The following is a 17,957-nucleotide window of genomic DNA, read 5'->3' on the forward strand; positions in this document are numbered from 1 at the left end:
GCCCCAGTGGCTGGCGTATGCTGTGCCCATGCTGTTGCTGACCTGCGCTGAGCAGGATGAGGAGCAGGCTGGACCACCGCCACGTGACGAATGCCTCGTACTCAGCTCACCACACATCTAGCGGGGCTTTGTGGGGGGTGACATTAAGCCCTTCTGGGAGGGAGATAATTGCCACGCAGAATTAGGAGATCTGGGATGCGGGATTTGGGAGAAGGCAAAGGCTCCTCTGCAGGGCAGGATATGATACCGTTGGGGTTATATTAAAGGGCTGAGCCAGCTCAGGCTCCCTTCCTCCTCCCAGAGATGGAGCTCACCCAAGGCCCTGAGCACAGTCTTGTGTCCAAACATGAGGCAAGTTTGAGCTTGGGCCGGTGCTCTGAAGTTAGCATAAGATGTAGCCATGAAAAGCAAGTCCCAGAGCTTTCAGCTTTCTGCTGAAAATTGCTTCTGTCTTTTCAGAAAGAACTCTTTCTCTGTAGGTCAGTAGGCTCTGTACTTTTACAGCCCTTTTACTCCCCTGCACCCATATATTTTTACTCCTAACTGAGCTAGACAGGTTTCTCACCATCTCTGAACTTTTTCATGAAGTTGCTCATATTTTCCACTGCATCTGCCCTTCACCTCAGCTTACCAGTTCACTCTGATCTTTCTTTCTCAGTAGCTCTAGGTTCTGAACTGTTCGTTTAAATATGGTGTGGTTTGCCAGCATATTTGCTAAGCCTTTTATTTTATCTGTTAAAAAAAAAAAAAAACAACCCAGAAGACACATATGCACTTAACACAAGTTCACCTTGCCAAGATGCTTTCAGTGGTATGCTTTTTCTTTAGATTCCGCCATAAACATTTTAACATATCTGAATGATTAAAAAGCATTTCAGCCCATGCCTTCTTCCCCAAGTATTTTTGCCATTCAATGACACTCTAGTATTATGTTTGCCACAGACATGCATGGGAGAGGTCTTTTAAATATCACATTCTGAGCACATTAAGTTAGCTTAGCAGCTCAGAGGTTGCAGGGTTAATTATGTTTTGCTTATTTCCTTTTATTTTCTCTGGAAATGTTTTCCCTTGCCTCCTTTCCAGCACAGATGTGAATATAAGACATCCAAAAAGAAGAAAAAAAAAATCCCCATTCTACTGAAAAATCTCAAACAAGTTACAATTTCTTTGATTACTGGGATGTTTACTTTGCCAGGCATATTGCAGATCATTAGCCACAGATCAACAAAGCTTCAAGTTCCTTTAACCTTGTTCCCCTGACTATGAAGTGGCATTCAAATAATATGTGGAGTATTTGCAGTGGTGCATCACAAGCCAGATATATAGCACCTTTTGTAAGCTGTGCTATTTCTATCATTTAAAGATGTTCAGCCCTCCTTAAATCCAAATGGCTACAACAATAATTCAAAGCAAAACCATACATTTAGTTATCTTGGTGCCCTTCTGTTAATAATCCTGCTATATAAGTTCCCCTGTTTGTGGGGTCTCCTGAAAAATTGTTCCCTCCATCTGTGGCCAGTGATTTTGTTAAATCTTTTTATCTTTCTCAACTCAGTCTAACAAGTGTCAGGCTCCAATGCTGAGGAGCATAGAAAGTTTTCAAAGCACGCTTTAGCAAACAAACACAAGTTGAAAACATGTCACTTGCAGTCTTGCAGCTGTCCCAAAATTTCACAAGACCAACACTGTAAAAGCCATGGATCTCATTTTCCAAAACCCTGTCACAGCAGCATGACTGCATCCTGTACCCATTTTCATACATCAATAAACAATTCCCCCCCATAGCCTGCAAGACAGGGGAAAACTATGCCTAGGAGAGCAACAGTGATATAAATAAGAGACCTGGTTCAAGGCTGGCTTCTCACTGCAGTAAAGAGAGAAATACTTTGCGTTTGGTTTTTCATGGATCGGCCAAAGGCTGCTAGGCAGCCTGGGAAGCCGACATCCAGCCCTGTTTCCCACCTGGCCGGGCTGTTGCTCCAGGCTGGCTTGGCAGCCCCTGCTCAGGCTTATTCTGGTCCAGCTGCACATTGCACCACTTCCAGAAAGCATCACACCCCACTTACAGCCCCTTTTCACCAAGAAGGGATAAGACATTTCATAACTGACTACATCTTCTATTGAAGCACTGTAATGTCTTGAAAGGCAACATCAAAACGTGCTCTAGGGTGCAACAGCAGGCCTCAAAGCTGTCTGTTGGCTTAAGAAGAGGTACAACAGAAAAAGCACACTATTTCCTTCAGAGGTGAATCATTCCCCAGCCCTGTCTTTACAGCAAGTGTTAAGGCCTTTTATACATCATGGAAATATGACATATATCTTATTTCGATCAACTGTGGAACAGACATACTGACAAATTAAATGCATGTGCATTTGTGGAGAGGAGAATCTGACACTGATGCACAATTAAGCTTGCAGATAAGCTCACGGCAACACAAGGAAAAGCAAGAGTTAAGACATCGGATCCTCCACTGGCTTAAATTGGCACAGTTCCTCCGAAATATGTAAATTATATTATTGCCATCCTGCAGGAGGAGTGGCTGGCCAGCCCATAAAACCCCAAACATGGCATGCACTCGCCTCTTAAAAATACTGAGTTTGGCAGGGGTGACAAAAGCCCAGGTCAATACTTGACCAGAAGAAATCCAGCATGGAGGCCAGGCCCGCTGAGATAGGGACCCAGCCACATGAGGCAGATGCTGGGCACAGATAGGAGAGGAGCTTACAATGAACAGCTCAGCTCCCTAAAGGCTTCAGGCACCAGTGTGCAGAGAGGGGGAAGAGTATGTAGCACAGCTGTGAATCCCTCTCTAGAGAGGTATTTCCCTTGTGGAGTAATTTTTCCTATGCCTGTCTTCAGGAAAGAATTTGTGTGTCTGTCAAGTCCCGCTAATGCCAGCGAGCGTGCTCTCAGAAAGCCAGAGCATATGCTTAAGGGCTTCTTGTATCAAGTTTTACAGGCATCATTTAAACACGCAAGTTATCTCCTTGGCTTAGTGGGACCACTCATGCCTAGAGTCCCTGACGATCTTACTGTAGCCTCAGCAGTAAACTTCAAATAGGAAAAGAAAGTGAATGTTACTAAATCAAAAAAGTTCACAGAGAACTGAAACATAACTGAACGCCTCCTCCCCCCATCTAAGGCTCCCTTTACGTCTATCTGATCCTGTGAACAGCTTACACAATGAGGCATTGAGATCAATGGGGCTAACAAACCACAGGTTGTGCTTTTTGTTGAGTCAGAGGCATTGTCTGCAAATATTCAGAGCCAGTTCTGCAATGCTCCACCATGCATGATCTTATTATCAAGACTGTAGTGCCATTCTGGTGTAATGCTTTGGAGATCCTTCTCTAGTAAAAAACACAACTGTGCATTACTTTTGTTGTCTCTTAAATAGAAATACACAAAGCTGTAAAAACCCTTCTAATTATGTTTAAAAACCAATCACATTAAAACCAAAGCTGATGCCAAGAACATTTTAATCACACAAACCAAGAGATACAGAAACACTTCGCTCCACTGCTACGGACTGCAGAATGAAGTAAGCGTGATAATTTCAGGCTGGTTTGTGGAGGCCAAACTCATGGTACCCACCTTTGCATCTCCCCTTTTCCCTGCAAGCTGTTTATAAGTTTGGGTTTTTTAAAAAAAAATAACCTTTTCACTTACACACACTTTTTAATTACTCCTTCATTCCCTACTCCCATTCCCAGGGCCCATCTTGCTGTTGTGTGTTTTGTCTCTTTATCCAGTTCTTCTCCACACTACTTCTCTCCCAACTTCAAAGCACCTTTTCCTTACCCAGGTTGCATGAGGAGGCATTATGTGTTCCACCTTATTTTCCCCAATCTGGATGCATCTTTTGATAAGTTGTCGGTTAGAAGAGGAAGGACTGAAGCTTCCTTCAGTCACTCCTCTATCATCCTCCCCCTTGGCTGATCATTTAGTGTATACCTCTTAAGCAGCTCCCAACAGGAGTACAGAGAGGACATGGAAGTGCAAATGACTGTTTCTTGTTTTAAAATTTGGGACCCGCTGCCCAGTCCTGTTACTACTGAGACCAAAACCATTCTTTGATATTGTGAAGTCAACTGGATACAGTGATAAAAAGTGATCAAAAGCTGATTCTGGAAGTCTACTGCAGAAATACCATAAACTGCAGAGTCCCAGTCCTCTTGACCTATAAAATGCAAGTGCATTGGTCTGACTGATAAGAAACAGCAAGTACGACCTAAACACCAAGCTCTGGAAACACGCACATGAACCACATCAGTGCACAATTCTTACCTAGACCAGCAATGCTTTGCAGGCTCAAGCCAGTGAGGTGAAACATTGAGTAAAGGATTATCTTTATTTGTGGGCAAAGTTCTCTATCCAAATCTGAGCCACAGATCTTCACGTCTGAAAATAAAAGTGTTATCTAGATTTTCTCCTGTGTTGGAGATGATACAGCAATGCTGCAAGAGACTTCTGTTCCTTACCTCTGCCTTCTGTTGCTGCTTTCCTGCCTCCAGGGGAAGAGGAGCCAGTTAGAGATAGCTCCTTCTTCATTAGGCAAAAAGGTGACTTCAGTTAGAGTGCTTCTGCAGAGTGGACAGGAGTCACCATCTTCTGTAATTTTGGTAGCGACGGCCACAGTAGCTCACCTCTACACACTGACATCCATACTTGAAGAGAGTGTCAGAGAGCAGCAAAAGCAGGTCTTTTCTCCAAGGGATGGCAAGCCAGCAGCTGAGGTGATCCCATGGCCTGCCCCACAGCCCCAAGTGGGCCAAGCAGGACAGGCCCAGAGGTGGTGGCCAGGTCCAACCAAGGGTCCAGACCATAAGGCAAAAAAAGCACGTTGATAGGGCAGGTCCAAGATCAAGCCAGTTCACAGGGCAGGTGCACTGATGTCTAGGTAGGGCCAAGGTAACAAAACAGAGCCAGGTTCAGGCTGGGAAACCAGTCCACCTGCTGAGCTCCAGAGAAAAGGACTCCATGGCCAGCCATAGCCAGGCTGAGCTGGAGACCAGCATTCCTCTAAGCAGCTCAGACAAGAGCTGATGGTCTCCAGCTGAACTTGAAAGGGTTTCTAGGCTCTTTTACGGTGGGTGGAGGTCCCAGGTGAGGCTGGTCAGGGCCATTAAGGACTGCTAGCACTCACAGGGACCTGAGGGAGAGAATGAGCAAAAGAAGCTGCAAAATATACTTGTGTATACATAACACATACATGTATATGTATGTATGTATAGCATATATATGTCACCATGTTAATATTCTGTTTCTTAAGTCTGCTCTCTCCATTTCCAAGCATCTGGCTTATGATTTTAGATCCTCTAAGGCTTGGAACAGTCCTTAACTCTAAAAATGTGTCTGATGCTACACAGCAAGCAAGAGATTAAAAAATTAAAGAAAGCCACAGGTGCAATAAAGGGATTTACAAGTACTTCTAAACAAAAACTCCAACCTGCAAATAATATGGCCTGCATTTGAATTTACATCCAGGCTACTTTAAAATCTCTTCCAGGACTTTTTAGTTTGCCTGGCTACAAGTCATTACAAATCTGGAAATTATTCTTCTGCATTTCCTACATCCTTCCTACATCCTTTCTTTTTATTTGCATTACTACTTTCTACTCCCACTACTACCTGTTATGTTCACTTTTTGGACTATTTTCCCCAAATTGATTCTCCCTTTGATCTTTCCAGTCCACAAGGGTAACCCTTCCAAGCTGCTCTCTATTGTTTGTGGTCTTCAGTGGCACCTGTAGTCCTTCCTAAGTCAAAAATCAACTGAAAAATTAATTCACATGCTGGTTGCCCTCTCTCTGCTCTCACTAGTGAGTATCTGACACCAGGTTGGACCCCACACCAAATCCTGAAATGGCCTGAATTTTGAGAAAAATTTCCATTCCCAGGACTTGTGCTTGTCATCGGTCGGGTGGTTACAAGCAGTGTACGGGCAGACATGCATGCACACACACACACAGGATGAGGCTTGCAACTGTTGGGTTTCCTGGGACAAGGTTATATTCTAATTATCCCTCAGTGAGACATTTCAGGGCTGCTGAAAAAAAGTATATTACATATAAAACAATTATTCTTGTAAGTAACTTCCTTTACCTCATGTCCGAGCTTAATTTGGTTTTCTCTGTATTTACAGTCTGGTTTTGTGCTGTAATTATTCCTGGCCAAATCATCCGAACCAATTTTTAAAACATTTAATTTTGCAAATGTTCCCATACAAATGCAAATCCTTTAATAGAGTTCAGATATTACATTTATTCTCCCCTCTTCATTACAAATTTGTGTAATTAGATTTTAATTTAGCTTATGTTGGAATTTTTTAATATTTAAAACCCCATCCATGCCCTAGCATCACCTCCAATGGTCCAGGTTGAAGTCAGCTGGATTTCAGTGTTGCTGAAAAATGTCTTCTACTAGCTCTACTTTTTCAGCTGTGATTGAGTGCATTAGCATCCCACATGGAGTTTACAGCTCCTGCTCTGCCAGCAGAAGGGGTTGTGTGGACACTCCCTAAGCTGCTCCACTTCATGTGGGCTAGTTCAGACTGCCTTCTTCAGTGGTTTAAGTTAACTGAGTTAATTCTGTAAAGAAGCAAATGGTGTATGTAAACATATTTCCACCTGCTGGCAGATTGGTGGGAATGGTGACCTCTGGCACAGCAACAATAACCAATACCTTGGGGTGGCAATATCTTCAACCAGCAGAGATAGTCACAAAGTAAACACGTGCTTATGACCTAACTCAACTAAAACCTGGAAAGCAAGAATGCTGCAAAAGCTGCGTTAAGCTTTGAAAAGAGAGGTGGGGGTGACAAAGAAGAACGGTGCACAGCACTGCATGTGACTGTTGTGGGACACCACGAGCAATCAAACAGGGCAGTTCCCTCTGGGTTGTTCTGGAAAACGTGGGTGTGGAGCCAGCATACAGCCAACCTTCCCAGATTGCACAGATGATTCAACAGAACTTCAAAACCATCTATACAGAAGAGTTATTCAAGGGTGATTCATGACCACTGTCAGGAGGGGATTATCCAGGGAGAGGACAAGGGCAGTTTCATTTTCTGAAACAGCTTCAGAGAAAATGAATCAGGTTCAGACTGAACTCTGGCCACTGTGAGTGATCGTCATGCTCTGATACGTAGAGACTGGAAGCTGCATAGCATGTCTTAATGGAGGAGGTCCGAAATATTTTAGAAACTACAGAGCAGCCCATAGCTCTTACATGAACAATTTCACATAAGAAGAAGGTCTGGGCAGGGACTGCAGCTAAGTGCATCCAGGAGCACTCTCACGTGCTGCAGAGATGCAGTAAGTGCTCCTTTTCACACTGCATGAGCATGGTCATGTCAGGAGAGAAGCCTCACATCTGAGAAACTAAAGCTGAGGAGAGTGGAAAAAGAAAACCAAGCTTGATGGAAAGAGCACTGTACACACATGTTTGTGTCCATGCAGCTTCTTGCACCCTTTTCTATCTCTGTAGTTATGGAGGGGCTGCCAGGATCCAGCCTTCAATAAAAGGCATCTGTTTCTGAAGTGAAAACCAGCACTTAGTTGCTAACAGCACACTAACTCTACACATCAGTGCAGAGCAGGAAATGAAAAACGCCTTTTCTAACTATGTTATAATGGCAATTTTAGGTAGATGGAACGTTAGCAGCGGATGCCAAGCTGGAAGCTGGCCACCCCGTTGGCTTTTCAGCACTAGCTTTGGTCTTTGGAAGCTTTTCACGGGCTGACAGTGCTTCAGAAGAGTCTACTTTTGTCTGGGATTACAAAAATCAATCGCACCGCTTGTACTTAGCATGAATACTTACCATGTGGATAGGCCCTTCAACCAACTGACATTTATTCCAGGTTATCACATCCAGCGTGCCACAGGAACCTTTCTCCAGCTTCATGATAGTGTTTATCAGCAGACCATTTCCATTTTTAAACTCAGTTTTCTCTTTCAAAGGAGAATAGATTCTTTTTCTCTCATCAGGCAAAATCAGTTCCCTCAGGGAAGGTTTAGGTGCTGGTAATGTGTCTCAGGCCCTCTTGGTCTTGTAAGCAATTTCAAGACCTGCACACAACACCCATGTCACTGCAGTGTTGCACCTCTTGTTGTCTGTTAAACTTCCATAAAATGGATCTTGAGCTGTAACTACCTTTCAATCCTTCTTTCAGTGCAGAAAAGCCATACCAGTTGGTGGAAATTATAGTTCTGCCAATGTTAAACCTCCTTTCAGTTGGTAAAGCCTTCTCAATCAAAACAGAAGCATTTCATACATGAATATCAGTCAAGGAATACCACAGCAGAGGGGCGTGTTTCCCAGCTCAGCCCACATATCTGCATTGCAGCCTTTTGAAATAACAGAGACAACCCAAAACGTCCTGAAAGCCATCCGGCTTCTCTCTGGGGGAGTTGCCTAACTTGCTATCATGAAGTTAGCAGCCCACCTTACATATCCTGATATATTCTCTGAGGATGGCAGAAGGATTAAGACTAGGACATCCCCACCACCAGTCAATGCTTGGCTGCTGCACCCAGCCTATTTGCTTCTCCTTTCAAACTGTTCTTGGGGCCACCAGCAGTTGGGACAAATCAAAGAAGCTTTCAGACTCCAGTTTAAGTTAGGAAACTGTTTTTGTTCACTGCTGGCCTAAGAATCAGAGTGTGAGCCTGGCTTAAAAAACCCACATTTCCCTTTTCCACTTCCACCTCCAAATTATGCCTTGTATCTGCTGCAGAGACTTGGGACACACTACTTAGCAACTCCATGGTGAATCAGGCATGTTACACAATGATTTGATTAAAGGAAACATTCCTCTTCAACTGAGACACAGTTATGTCATGGATCTGCACAGACAGCTTTCCAAACTATCATTCACCCAACAGTCCAGAGCAGCTGTTAATATTTAAGGAGCACCAGAAGTTACTAAGTGTCTCTAAAATACCTATGGGATTTAAATGTTCCCTGTGAGGTCCACTTGATAGACTCATTGTGACTTTGGTCATGCCATAGGACTGATTCATCTGCCCCTTGAGTATTTCCTAGTGCACGGCAAAGAAAAGGTAGCAAAAAGATACAGTTTTCCATGGAAAGTCATATATATGTGTGATACACATATTTTATGTAACATGTGTCTCTGTATGTACCTATGCACAAAAACGTGCTCAGAAAACACTATTCAGACTGTAAAGTAGTTAAAAAACTCAGTAGTTAGGAAACGCTACAAGAAAGGTTACCCATGCAGCAATAGTTTAGTCCTGTATAGTGAGTATTGGGGACCAACGTCATGCTCCTTTGCTCTGGGTGAAGGCCACCCCATGCACTGCGTGTTGCTGAGGGTGAGCCTCCAGAGGAGCAGGGTCAGATGTGTTTTGATCACAGCTCATCCCAAGTAAGAGTCTACTGCCCTGGCCCTACCACCAGCTACCCCTTCTTTGCCAGGGATATAATCACACTTTCTGATCTGCCAGCACAGCTCCATCTGTAGTCATTTCCTAACTCAAATTCTATCAAATGATCTGCTTTTTGGGGGGAGGAGGGGGAGCATATATGCTTTTAAAGGGCAGGCAAAACAGTGCCCCCGCTAAGCCAGACCATTTTTGCAAAAGTGAGGAACAGCGAGCTGTGCTATTCTGCCAGCAGATCTGAGGGGTCAGCAACCCATGAGACAGGATCCGCTGCAGCCAGAACATTGTGTCTGACTGCACCATTAATGAGCTCCTGTTCAATATTTCTTTTTCACCATATTGCTCAAGGCATGGTACCAAAGCCTTACTAATGGTGCCATTCAAACCCTGTGGTGGAGACAGAATTATTAATATCTATAACACCCACCACTGTAGTATCACAAATACCCATTTGTTCATTAATTTTAAATGCCCAGTTTGATTTTTTCCAGAAGCTTTAGCATTATACAGCACTTTACTTGATCAGGGAACAACTTACGCTGACTTTTGTTGCAAGCATACACATCAGCACCTGAATTTTGGAACAGAGAATGTAAGAAACACCCTTCCTTAAATAAGCTGTCAAACTGTGAAAACTTGATTAACATCATATAGGAATTAAAGCAGAACCAAGGACAAGATTTTTATTTTTCCAGGGCAAGACACAGCTCTGACAATCTCCTTCTTCAGTCCTTTGTCTCAGGCAATATGCATTTGCCCATTTCTATATCGAACAAAGGAGGGGACTCTGTAAATCTTGGATCCATCCCAGAGCAGATCAGTCCTGCACCTTCAGCAAAGAAGAGTCCTGAGGGAAAAAGTATGTAAAATCATCCAGTTAAAGGTGGAAGTCTCGTGGCTGAGCGGGTTTTGCTGCATGGGCAACCTTAATTTCTAGTATAGCCCAATGACTAAGAACTTGATTTTTTTAAACATTAATAAAAGAAAAAAAACATTACATGACCATTATTTCCTACATTTATAAAAGCACGTTGAAAGCCTAGAAATGTGCTTTTGTTTTCTCTTAGTACCCCAGCACACAGGAACCTGCATAATGGTCTTGAAGACATCTGCCACATGAGCTAGAGGACAATTTCCACCAGAGTTTGACCATTGCCCTGTATATCTGACAGGATCTCTCTCTGTGTGCATATTTGTGTATGTGTGTGTGTGCGTATGTGAGACACACGCGCACACACACACACTTTGCCAGTGGGTTTCAGTGCTGTTTGCTGACACCGGAAAGGATGAACCAAAGAAATACGTGCTACAAGAGGCACATGCTCTTCTGCTTTTCCTTTCTAAGCTTGACTGACTCTGTCCCACCCCACTGCGATGTTCCTGTTTTGATTCTTCTCTGTCAGTGCACTCCTCAGCCCTATCCGTTTCTCCTTGCCCGTTGAATCCCTTCCTTCCTCCCTTCCTTCCTCCCTCCTTTGGACTGCAAATCCCCATCCCAGGCTCCTCACCCAACTACACTTTCCCTTCGCTTAGTCTCTTCCTTCCCTCAGTCCTTCTTCCTCACCAGCATCCCCTTACTGTACAGTCTCCCTGCCCCAGATGAATTCCCTGCCTTCTCCCTCCTTGCCCAGACAGTCCCAGCTCTACCCCAAAGCTCTCCTCCTAAAATGTCTCTCAGCCCACCAGGGTCCCTCTGCAGACCCTTCGTCCAGCTCCAGTCTTCTGCCTTGTCTCATCCAAATTTCTTTCCCCTCTCCCACTGCCAGACTGATTTTCCAACGTGTCTCACATTGGTGAACCAGTTCTGACTCCCCTCTCCCAGTTACCATTCTCGTCCTTTTCCATTAGGCTCCACCTCTTGGAGAGATGGAGCGTGCCATCTTCCTCTTAGCTTCATCTATCTGTCATCCCTTAAAACCTGGCTCCCAGTCTCCTCTTCTGCAACTTCTCCTCTCTCCAAACTGCTTGGCTGCTAGCATGTGGATGGATTACCAATGATGGAGAGAAGGGGGCTCTGAAGATTTTGGTAATTAGCTCTGTCAAAAAAATAAACCTGCAGCAGGAACTACAGAAGCAGTCTGGTTTTGTCCCTTTCACCCCAGGCCTGAGCTGGAGCCGCTGCTGGCTATGTCCAGACAGACATCTTAACCCAATCTCAGACACCTTAAGTACCTTAACATGTCAGCTGCACAAATAAAATTCTCTTGCTTGCTTACAACTTGAGATACAGAGTCTGAGCTCTGGTCCTCAGGGAATGGCAGGCCAGACCTTGGGGTCAGAGACCTGGTACTTCTACGACTATAAAAATAGCCAGGACTATCTGTGCTTCTAATACATTACTATAAAACCTGTATTGAGTATCAGTTATCTGCCTGTACTTATATTAGACATAGAAGAATCTGATCCAAAGGATGTACAATCTAATTAGACCTAAAAAAGAAAGAAAAACCCAACCCAAAAAAACTCCAAACATTAATGGAAGTGCTGTTGCCTTAGTGTAAGTTACTACTATCGGACATACTTAGTGAATGCTAATAGCTTGCTCTGCAAGGTCAGTTACCCAATGCTTCAAAAATCCCCTGAGGTTCCCTCCTGAGCAAAAGCTGAGAACCTGGAAGAACACTATAATGAGCTCCCACCTGAACCAAAGAGCTCCCACACACTTGTCTAATTTGTGATGGAAAAAATGCCACTCAGATTCTCTGCATTCACCTTCCCTTTCACCATGCAGTTGAGCTAGGGGAACAATTCAGGCAACTTAGGACTTCCCAACCAGCAAGGTATGCCCACATTGAAGGTGAGACTCGGCAAAGCACAGGGGCCAAGTGGATAAGTTCTGCTGGGGTTTGTGCTTTTGTTCCTGGAGCTGGCAGTAGGAAAAAGCAGCAGGAGCATGGGGAGCTGGGACACAGGAGAGGAAGTAGCAGCAAAGGCTCTGGCTTGTGGAAAGCTGAAATGGGAACCTGTGGGCAAAGGTGGAAGTTATCCTCTGGGGACAAGGGCGGGGAGGAAAAGTGCTAAGAGGCTGGCTCAAAAAATGTTGGTAACCACTGGCCTAGAGACACTGGCAGCTTGCAGCAATTAATATATTCCATTACCTCATGGTTTTACGCTTCAGATGCAGATTAATAGCATTCATTCAAAGAAAGAATTACATCATCTGCATAAAATCCTTTCCAGTGTCATAAAGTATTCTCTGGCTTTCTGATTATTGCTGGTCTACTGGGTTAGTGATGGTGTTTCAAATTTTGTTTTGTTTTCCAGTTTAAAAAAATAAATCCTTTGACGCTCCATTCAAACCTGTTTTGCAAGAATTCCCTTAATGGAGGAAGGTCTCTGCATCCAAATCTTTCTTTTTGTCATCTCCACCTGCTCCTCATGTCTCCTAGCTGCATTACTTTCATGCATTGCTACAGTTCTCCTCAAACCTGCTTTAGCAAAGCCTCCATTGTGGCTAACTGAGGTGATGATTAGCCATGGCACTGAGGTGAGCTTATGCAGTTGCTGCTGAAGTGGTGTAGCTTGGGCACAGAGCCTTGACCAATGCTTGTAGGTCTCTCTCTTTCACTGGAGGCTATGATTTCATTATCTCCTACGGATTAATGTCTTAAGCAACTTCGTGCCCTTCTCATTGCTATGGCAAACCTTCTGCAGAGGGCTTGTGTGTCTTCAGCATTCATCCTAGCAAGGGTCATCCAGGGGCAGGTTGCATGCTTGTGGGACCTTTTTTTGACGAAAAACAGTCATTAGACTCCTACACACCATTCTGCGTAGGCGGGACAATCTAGCCCTGCATTTTTTTGATGCCTTCGCTTTATTAAACATAAATAATCTCCAAAGATAACAGGGCAAAGGAAATAAGACTGAGAATATTCCTTTGGATAGAAAAAGTCTCTCATGTACAAGCCGATATAAAAGTACTGCTTGAATTTCAGGAAGTATGGTCTTTTCTCAGTTTTTTTCACAAAGCTTCTGTTAAACACCAGTTGGGTTCACATGCATGTGACAGGAGGAGAATATACCCAAGAGCATATATAAAAAGTGAATGAGTGAAACAAATTCTAAAGATTTTATTGCCTTATTTGTCTTTTCATTTTTCAATCCATTTCTAATCTGAAATATGCAATTAAGAACATGTTGTGCTATCTGAAACAATAGGCAGGGTTTACATATAGCTGTCAATTATCACAGAAGGTGCTGGGAAACATTCTGTAAAGCTCTGTCTACGCTATGCAAAAAGAAAATCACAGCTGCAGCTAAGCAAGCAACATAATAATAATTACCCTGAAATCATCTGCTTGAATTTTCAAATGAATTCACCATGAGCAGGCTTAGGCTCAAACAGCATTCCTTTTCTGGCAGCTTTCTATTAGTTCAATAGCACAGGCTTTTGCAGAAAAGATACTTATAGGACCTTAGAGCTGGGAAGATTTTCTGGGTGTCTGATTTTTGTTCCCTGCTGTGGCTGCCAGGCATACTGTATCTGAATCTGAATAAATGATAAAGCTCTGTCTTTAAAGAGAAGGAGGTGGAAAACTCTATTATTTCCCTTAGAAAGATACTGTCCATTTAGACACACCTCGGTTCCAGCTTGAGCTTTTCTTAGCTAACATTGTCCTTTAGCATCAGTGATCTTTCCACTGTTTACCCAGTATTTATACACCACTCCCGTAACCTCTTGCAGCCTGGGTTTTGATAAGGTAAACAAGCTAAACTCTTCTGGTCTCCTTGCATAGAAAGTTTCTAGATGGTCAAACAAAAAGGAGAAAAAAAAAAGCAGACCTGTATGCAGACCTACATATGGAGGTTTCCATCAAATGTCTGCCACCATTCAAAAAAACATATAAATTCTTAGTACTGTTCTGTACTGTTGCAGGAAAACAGATTGCCCCAAAGCCGCAGAGGGAGGGAAAAGACTGTGCTTTCTAAGCTCTTGGCTAAACACCAACACAACCTGGTGCATGTTAGGCCTATTTTTCAGAAATGTTAAGCACCATCAACCCTCATGGACTTCAGGTGGAGCTGAAGATGCTCAGACAAGGCCCTTAAAAGCATGATTTGGCTCTTGAGGTAGGTGTAGAGTGTGTCTACGTTCACACGCTATTCTAACAGGGCACCTCATGTCCTCAGGCACATTTAAAGCTGAGCATGGTGGCAACATTTCGCATCCTTAGAAACCTTTTTCCCTCTTCCAGTCACTTCAACTTGGCATGCTCATTCTTGGACTGAATCACAAGTACAGCACTTAATAGTTCACTGTGGTCAGAAACTGTCTAAAGGAAGTATTTTCTGCTCATTGGAGAATGTTGACTCATCTACACCAAATCCTTTGAAGAGACTCTGATTACAGAAAATGCCCAGTTGTTGATTGCTATGTGACCTCTTGCTTTCAGAGACAGAGACCTTTCCCGGGGCTAGTGCTTAGGCAATGGACGGATGAAGTATGCATGTATATATGTGAAAGAGAGGTGAAAGTCTATCTTAGGTAAGGGACTAGATGGGTCCCTGGCATTATCAGTAGGTTTAAACAGTGCGATAGATGTGCTAAAGAAAATAGTGCTGAGTGGCATCATTTTGACAGTCTGATATTAATACTGGAAGAAAGAAGGGGTTAGAGCTCACATAAGGGAGAGGAAAACTGCTGTGGTCCATGTTGTAGGGTCAGGTCCAGAGAGAAGAGGCTCTGTGTTCCCAAGAGCATGGCCCCGGAAAGCACTCAAGAATGTCCCAGTATGATGAGAAAACTGAGGCATGATATGGCACATAGATATGTTACTGTTTTGCCTAGATCAGTATCTCTCTTGCGCTGCCTAAAATAAATAGTGTCGAGGGGGCGGTAAGGGGAGGGGACGGGGATGTGGTTGGAAACCTCATGCAAAGGCTGCAGTACGCACTTCAGCTATCATGTGTCCCTGAAGAGGCAGTCTGCCAGAATACCCACAGAACTGGTGCTCCAGGAAAGGGTTTGATTAAGCCGTCAGGGAGTCTCTGAGACCTGACACCAGTCTCAGGATCTGCATCAGTGACAGCAAACCATTACATGGAGGTCAAGTTCAGCCCTGACAAAGATTCGAGCTGGCACCAAAGACAAATCGGCCCCAGTATTTTTGCACATAAACTTGGCGCTGGACTCCAAAACCCCTACAGAGCTCAATACCAAGGTTTCAGTTCTCAGAAGGGAATGCTCAGAGAGGGTCTGCACTTTGGGAATGCGTCTAGAAATCCAAAGCCATGAAGCAAAGAGATGCAGGAGGCTGGACCAACTCATGCACAGAGGAGGGAGAGCAGAGCTAGGGCTACAGTACCAAGCTCTCCAGAGCTCACCATGCAGCCTGCTGGGGAACGATGAACTGAATGACCAGCTCACAGCCTTGCAGTTCCCTGGGAAAGTGGGAGACCCTGTGTTTTTCAGGCTCACTGGTCCCAGTCCTGCCAGTCACATGGAAAGCCCTGGGATGGGAGACCCAGGGTTTCCAGCACCCTCCCTTCTCCAGCAGCCTGCCAGAAATTCAGTGACCCCAAGGGTTTTCCCTTTCATGGAAAATGTTGAAATTTAGGTTTCATTCCAATTTGGAATGAAACCAGATTTTGCTATATCGAAATCCTCTGCGAAATAAAATGACTTTTCATGGCACAGCTTTACTGATTGATGCAGACCGCATGTAACTGAGAAAAGCCTCCTAAACGGGTGTTTCAATCAGAATTTCCTGGTCTGTCACTTCCAAGAACACAATTAACTGCAAAACTGATGTCTGCAGTTTTGCAGGAAGGCACCGAGAAAACGAACCGGGCACAGCATCAGCAAAACGTCATACGATGTGGTGGGCACTGCCACTGATTGACACTTTCTCTGAAGAGGTCACATTCACATGCTGCACCTTCCCTTTTTGGTGCCGCCTGGTCTACCTACACTGCAGTGAGAGTCTCTTTCCCGCTGCTCTTGAACACATGTGCTCATACCTGGTTCTCTCAGCTCTGACGTTTTCACGCTGCTGGCAGTAATACTACAATAATTTCAGTTAGCATGTGCTGCAGCTGAGCTCAGAGCAGTGGATTGCTTCGTACTTTGTTTGCAGGAAGTTTGCAGCATGTCCCCTTGTGCTGATCAGCAAGCAGGCAGGCAAGGTGACTGCAAGGCAGCTAGCAGGCTTGTTTCTTGTTTGCTTGTTTATTTTAATCATCATATTTTCACCAGTAAATGTATCTGATTTAAGGCGGAGAAGAAATATAAACTGAGGATGGAGGAATTCTGTAGATGAAGGAATGTTGCATCAAATGTTTTTGCACACTAATTACTTCTGTTTATCACCATTAAACACATGCACATGGCTTCAGTTTTTATAGCAGTTGCCCAGCTTACCTACTGTGTATGGATGATAAGATACTTGACTGTGAGAAAAGTTCAATTAATTCTATTTCGCAGTTAGTTTGGTAAATTCAGTTGATAAGTCTGGTCTGAATGACACAGTGTTATTAATATCTGCAAAGCACAGGAGAATGCTGCAGAGTAGTATTTCTGAAACAGAAAACCTGCAGACATGATTGAGACAATACAACTTTTCCCTTGTTGTACAAGATGATTACTTTAAACTCACTTCCCTTTAAGTACCAAAAGCTGGAGGCACAAGGGGAGGTTACAAATATTTATTTTTACTTTTTATTTTATGGGAAGAAGATTAAAAGAGAATAATTATAAACTTTAAATGATGTGTTCAAAAGATACAGCTTACAAACCAAAGAAACAGGCTTGTATGGTGTGGGTTTTTTTTTTTTTTTTTTTGTCACATTCACCTCTGGAAGAAATCCTGAGTTTAACTACATGTACATGTTGTCAGTTTTGTTGTAGGTGTTGCTAGCTTGCTATGATTTTCCTTATTTGTTCATGTTATTAATTCATTTGCCTCCAGCAGTGACAACAATGTGGACAATGTTCCCCCAAAAGAAGAGCAGAAATGGGTTGCCCTTGAAAAAATTCCTCATCTAAGGGAACTGGGGCACAATCTGTTCCTTTGAGCTACTCAAGCACAGTCAGCACAGATTTCCCACAGGTTTCAATGAAATAACCCACTATGATTTAGTTTCTTTCAAGATTCTTCTTGAGACACCAAATGACAAAATGTTCCAGATTGTTTAAAATCAGTTAACCTGTAGGTGTTTATTAGTACAGCAACCCTGCTTCTCCATCCCCCCCCCAAATACTCCTTTTCCAGATGCAGTTTTACGGCGAGAGCCCCAGCCCTGCAGCCCATCCTTTAACCAAGCACTTGCATTAGGCATCGACCTCCCTACTGTGTCACCCCACTCACACCCATATGGCCGAGGCAAACAAAAATATGCTTCCAGTGAGGTTTTCCACAGTCAGAAAAGAGGAAATCTGTATTGAATAATGTAAGCAAGAAAATAACATTCACTACTTAAAAATCAATATTCTCTGGGAACTTCACGTCATCCTTATGGTATCTAATTACTTGGGAACTTTCATTCACAGTGACATGTACATGTTGGAGGGGGAACTGTTTGTCTTCCTTTATCCCCCAGAAATATCAGG

The sequence above is a fragment of the Pelecanus crispus genome, chromosome 2 (genome assembly GCF_030463565.1).
Source record: "Pelecanus crispus isolate bPelCri1 chromosome 2, bPelCri1.pri, whole genome shotgun sequence".
Classification (NCBI taxonomy): Eukaryota; Metazoa; Chordata; class Aves; order Pelecaniformes; family Pelecanidae; genus Pelecanus; species Pelecanus crispus.